This window comes from Syngnathus acus, chromosome 3, assembly GCF_901709675.1.
Source record: "Syngnathus acus chromosome 3, fSynAcu1.2, whole genome shotgun sequence".
NCBI lineage: Eukaryota > Metazoa > Chordata > Actinopteri > Syngnathiformes > Syngnathidae > Syngnathus > Syngnathus acus.
The window spans coordinates 17,629,881-17,636,180 of NC_051089.1; the positions used below are offsets into that span (position 1 = coordinate 17,629,881).

A 6,300-nucleotide genomic window follows, 5' to 3' on the forward strand; every position below is an offset into this window, starting at 1 on the left:
CTAAGCCCATCCCGGTCTGGCCACTTGATGAGCCAAGCCAGCCTATCATACGCAACATCTAGCCATTTACAAAATATCCTAGAGACAGTTGACTGGGATATGTTGAAACGGTATCCAAGGTCCTGCATGAACAGGTTCAATCGAAGCTTCATGAGAAAAATGAGCATTTGCTGGAAGGGAGAAAGAACATTCCGAATGGAGTGCTGTACATAAGGAAGGAGGAAGTTGAACAAGTGCATGAGTGTTGCAAAGTTGGGGAGACCAGTGTAGAATAGGACTGCCTTATCATCATTCTCAAATGTGTGCTGATCTAGCAGACACGTCTTATTCTTCAGTGCCTCCACCTCAGCTCAGAGAGCATCAATCTTCGCTTCTTTGTCATTGATGTGCCTCACTTCCACATCCGTCTGCGTTGACACGCCTGGCTCGCCATCCGGTTCAACATCTGGGAAGACAAAAATGTTAATAGTTGACATATTAAATTACTATGTAGTATGTACTAACATCTTTACTTGATGTTGATGTCCATTCAAATAATAGAAGGAAGATCAATTATGAAAAATTAGTTAACTTTATCTGTAACGCAAAAAATGAAAATACATCTAAACAGTTATGTTTAAGATTCACATAGAATGGTATATTTACCACATTCTGATGTGATGCTTTCACTTGCATCCTGCGCTGGTGTCCTCCTTAAATCGAGCCTCTCGGCGCGTTTGTGGTGTTGCAGTGATGCCTCCTTCCTCTTCTTCTTCTCAGAAGATGTGAACAAGAACAAAGTTGGCACGTAGGCAGGATGAAGAGGGTCATCACTCTTTGCACCTGAAACAGTAAATATTGTTTTTCAGACAAGCTTGATGTAAAAATGGAAACTGGCGGATCCAGTTTGGTGTTTCAGGTGGGGCCAAACTGATCTTTGGGTGTATCCGCCAGTGACAATGGATGAATCTGACTTATAATTGTAGATATGTGAACAATCTAATTATTAGAAGCTAGCAATTGGACAAACATACTGTAATGAAACTGTGTAATTATGCATTCCTTAGGTCATGGCCGAGTAGCAGCAAGAAAAAGTGAATATCCGAGCAATATCTCACAGATGAATGTTGACGTCAATAAAACAAGATTACGTACCTCCCACAAAGTGATCTGAGCAGATGTATGAATAAATAGTTGGCTTCCAAAAGGTTGGAGCTGTTGCGGCCATGTTCCGCCCTACGAAGCGCCGCCACCCAGCTATCCTTTCTGGTCTGGTCCGCAAGGAACCGATATAACTTCTTGGTGTCGCTTTTTTGGAAGCGATAGGCACACCCTATGGCACAACAACTCTTCACCATTGTTTAAGTTGCCTACGTAACAACTTGCCACGATCTGCCACAGACACAATGCTAAAAAATGCTCTTGGCCCTATTAGCGTCGGCTGCTTTTTGCCACCCAAATAAACCGTCGCCCGGTCTGTGACGTCACGTGCATATCCTCCATTGGTTGCCAGCCATTTGTCAGGCACACAAACAACGATTCACACTCACACTAATACATACATACATGCAATTTAGAAAGCGCAATAGGCCTACCACCCATGTTTTTGAAATGTGGGAGAAAACCGGAGTTCCCGGAGGAAATCCACGCAGGTATGGGGAGAACATGCTAGCCCCATACAGGAAGGCTGGAGCGGGAATCAAACAACAACAACCTCTGCGCTGTGAGGTGGACATGGTAACCAACCACTGTGCCGCCCCTCCCCATTGTCATTGTGTTATAAATGTTCAACCGTGTCCTTCTTAATTTAGTCCATTTGATTCAGTATGGTAATGTTTAGCATCCACAAGAGATCTCTTTGACCCTGCTCTAAATGTATTGCTATTTATTTATAAATTTATTTTCAAATAGACTAGACCACTGGTGTCAGACTCGTGGACCGCGGACCAACTGCGGCCCCCGGGACGATAATTTGCGGCCCCGTCTTAATATGAAAGCTTCACGTTAGTGCGGCCCGCAAGATTGATATGAATGACACTTGTTGTGTGCGGAGCTGAATGAACCAATCATTGGGAGGTATATGGCTCTGGAGGGCAGAACATCGGCCGGGCTGTCCAGTGCCTCGCTCACTTATTCATGTATTCCTCCAGTCAGCTGCACGGAGGAGAAGCCGTGAAGCCGCTCGGAGGGCAATCGGAGAGCGAAAGTGCGCATGCGCCACAGCCCCGCACAACTGAAAGTTAAAGTTAAACCTGAGACCTACTCCAAGTGGAATCACATATTACAGAGCCCTGTAGTGTTTTGTACTCACGCTAGGTACAAAATGTATAAGGACGACGACATGCAAAACTAATCTTTTAATGAAGATTGCGGGAGCAGCAAAACATGCTGCATTCAGGAAGGCGTATGCTTCCAACATCCGGCTACGTCACTACGTGCTGCGTAATCCTGATACTATGGACCAATCAGGACAAGACATTTGGTAGATACCCAATACGATAGGCTAACGTTACTGGACTGGCAGTCTGGACATATTCTAAGAGAATATTACAAGCCCCAAAGATGTCTCTCTCAAAACCTGCAGTCAAGAGTAAGGTCTGTGATGAGCTCAGACAATTTCGGGAAAAGTGGGGAGTGCAATATTGGTTGAGCACCCGACGTGTCTTATTTGCACTGAAAAGGTTGCGGTGCACAAGGAATAAAATTTGAAACCTCATTATACAACTAGACATGCTGAGGAATACAAAAAATACCAGGAAGATGAGAGAGCCAACCAGGTTGCCAGTCTTAAAACACGTCTACTGAGGCAACAAGATTTCTTTAAGAAAGCAACCAAAGAGAATAATGCAGCAATCGAAGCTAGCTACGTCATTAGTGAGATGATTCCTAAAGCAGGAAAGCCATTCACAGAAGGTGAATTTGTCAAAAGGTTGTCAAGTGGCATGGTGGTACAAGATGGTGTAAAATTGGGTATCGAATTTGGCCCAGGCACATTGGCTATCCCAAAACATGTAGTAGTTCCAAAATTTCACCAGGAGATGGTGTTAAAGCTTGACATAGGGGTGACCTGATGGAAATTAACAAATCTAATTAATTAAATTGTTAGCAATTGGGAGGACACGACCTGTTCAAACACGTAGCAACGCACAATTTTGGAATATGAGTTTGCTATGCCATAATTTTAAGATGTAACAGCTTGAGCAATATCAATATATATGTTTAAGTTAGAAGAACCCATTATTATGGTTAAGTATGATTATGTGTTAAGATTGATCTTTACTAGACAAGATATATGTTATTAATGTTGCAATGTTTTGTCCAACCTGTATTTAACATTGGTGTTCCATCCATACCTGAATGTATCAAGTTGAGAGGAGACATCAAGGACTAATAGTGAAAGAACGAGCAAAACAGGAAACAGCTGCATCCGGTGGCGGAGCACAGTCATGCGCAGTGGTTGCTGCTTTGAGCACGGTTGCCAAGACAACCAGTGGTTTCCAGCTGACCTAAACAGGGATCAGCTAAGGAACATTCTCGAAACTTCCAGAAACTTCCACAAAGGCCACCTCACGTGCCGGTGAGGTAATTCCGATGAGGTAATGCCAGAAGCCTATAAATATGTTGTCCTGAGTCTCCTGACACAGAGCGAGGCGGTTCTTCCTAGTCAGGGCGATGGCCGTGACGCTGCCCGGAGTAAAGAACGCCGTTTAGACGAAGATGGATTTTTCATTCTTTTTGAGATTGGACCAAAATCTACTAAGATGAATTTCCAGAGTCTTCGAATTGGACTTTGTCAAATTTTAAGCTTCGAATTGGACTTTGTCAAATTTTAAGCTTCGAGGAAGGCAGAGGAGACAGCCGCTTCGGGCAGAAAGGGGAAGACGCCAATGTCACGGTGTTGGCTAAGCTCCTCATGGCCAGAGAATTCTTCTTTTTTAAACAGAATTCGGATTTTGGAACAAAGGAGAGCCGATCACTCGACTTGTTCAACCAAATAGGATTTTAGACCTTTTGTCTCCTCTTTTGTTCTGAGACGGGTGAGTGGAATTCATTGATGTAATTTCGACTTGTAATTCTTTTTCTTTTTTTTGCTTGTTCATTAAATTTCTTCTTAAACCTTAATTTGGTTATCGATAATTTCGTATTAACTATGTTGAGCATGGTTTTATATGCAGTAATTAGAATTTTAAATTTTCTTTATTTCCCTATCATAGTCATTCTTTCAATCCGTTCAATTCTTTTTAAAGTGAAGACAGCTTTAATCCTTAACATCAGGAATTGTCAGATCTGGTTCGAAGTAGTTATCTTGAGCTCACCTGCGGCGAGTGCGCTCTAGTAAATCAACGAATCCCTTCGGTCTTACCAAAGACAGATAGATTTATCCGAGCGATAACAAATGCTTCAAATCAAAAAAGGGGAAGGAGCCGCTGGTAAAAAGGGCGCGGTCATCTTGATTCCGGGCCTCAAGTGGTTACTCTGCACCGGTTTCAGAGTGACTTTAAAGGGATTGGCGTCCTAAAAAGAATAAATTAATTCTATCCGAATTGATATCTTAGAGGCGGTTAGACTCGGACGAATCTTTCCCGCCCCGACCAGGAAACTCTCGTCTCCCTATGAGGGCTGCGTTACAGCAGCGGGGTCGAAGGGGAGTTTAACCCTTTAAACGGAGGGTTGGGTCACTTACGGTCGATAAGTGCGGGTTTGTCAAAGTGCATATTGCAGGCTGCACATATTGTTTGTCCAGAAAAGAAAGGTCAGTTTAACAACATCAGCCTTTCTGACAACACTGTGGCAGAGCACATTTCTGACCTGTCAAGTGACGTATATGATCAACTGTGTGAGAAAGCAGAATGTTTATATATAAGTGACTCTCGATGAGACCACAGACATCACAGACACTGCCCAGCTGGCAATAAATGTCTGTGGTGTTGATGACAATTTTGAAGTGATGGAGGAGTTGCTCACAGTAATTTCAATGCATGGCCAGACCACTGCTAAGGAAATATTTCACCAGCTGTGTGATGCCATTGAGAATGCCGGTTTGCCATTTGTTGGAATAACAACCGATTAATGACAGGAAGGAAGAATGGACTGGTAGCACTTGTTAAAAAAAACAACTGGAAGAGGAGGGTGTGGAGGCGGCCATATGTAGCTCTGCACTGCATTATCCATCAGCAGGCCCTTTGCAGCAGATGCCTGAAGTTTGACAATTGATGTCTGTCATTGTGAAATGCATCAACCAAATCAGATCCAGGGGCTTAAAGCACAGAAGGTTCCGTGCTGTTTTAGAAGAAATGGGGTCAGAATATGGGAATGTGCTCTACTTCACTGAGGTAGGTTGGCTCAGCAGGGGAAAGGTATTGAAGAGATGTTTTGAGTTGAGAGCAAAAGTAAAATACTTCAAGGAGAAGGACAGGGGTGGCTGTTCCTGTGCTAAGTGATCCCAAATGCCTGATGGGCTTAGCTTTACTTGTTGATATCACACATGAGCTTAATGTACTGAACAAGAAACTACAAGGCCAGGGGCAACTTGTCAGTGCTGCCTATGACAACGTGGGAGCATTCTGCACATAACTTGTGTTATGGAAAGCCCAGCTCTCTCAGACAAACCTTTGCCATTTCCCAGCATGCAAGGCACTCATGGATGCAGGCACACCATTCAGTGGTGAGAAATATGTTGAGGCAATTTTAAAGCTACAGGAGGAATTCGACCACAGATTTGAAGACTTCAAGACGCACAGAGCCACATTTCAAATTTTTGCAGATCCCTCCTCCTTTGATGTGCAAGATACCCCTCCTGTGCTTCAAATGGAGCTCATTGACCTGCAGTTCAACTCTGCACTCAAAGCCAAGTTCAGGGAAGTGAGTGGAGAACCAGAAAAGCTTGGGCAATTTTTGAGAAGGTTGACCCCCAGCTTCCCTGAAATTTCCTGAATGTTCAAGCGGACCATTTACCTTTTTGGGAGCACATAGTACTTGTGTGAAAAGCTCTTCTCCACCTTGAACTTCAATAAGTCCAAGTACAGGTCCAGACTTACTGATAAGCATCTTCAAGCCCTACTGAGGGTCTCCACTGCTTCCTCCCTCAAGCCAAATGTGGCTCGGCTATGTAAGAAGAAATGCCTCCAGGTCTCTAGCAGCAAGAAGTTGGCAAGAGAAGCCATGTTCAGAACAGTTCATGTTCAATGTTCCATTCATGTTCAGAAAGTTAAAGGTTAAAGAATTGTTAATACAGCCATTTGAAACTGAATAAAAATAATTAGTTTTCTGCAGTCAGTCAGTCAGTCAATATGTGGTTTCTTCAGTCATCTGTATCTGCTG

General features: G+C 43.4%; 1 long non-coding RNA gene across 1 annotated transcript; it reads right to left on the bottom strand.

Moving 5' to 3' along the window:
• Positions 1 to 362: 362 nt before the first annotated feature.
• Positions 363 to 1,182, bottom strand: LOC119120094. Its single transcript, XR_005097444.1, has 3 exons — positions 1,135 to 1,182; positions 646 to 822; positions 363 to 445 (listed from the first exon to the last, which is right to left on the bottom strand). It is a non-coding gene; the product is annotated as an uncharacterized LOC119120094 (long non-coding RNA).
• Between the last annotated feature and the right edge of the window lie 5,118 nt (positions 1,183 to 6,300).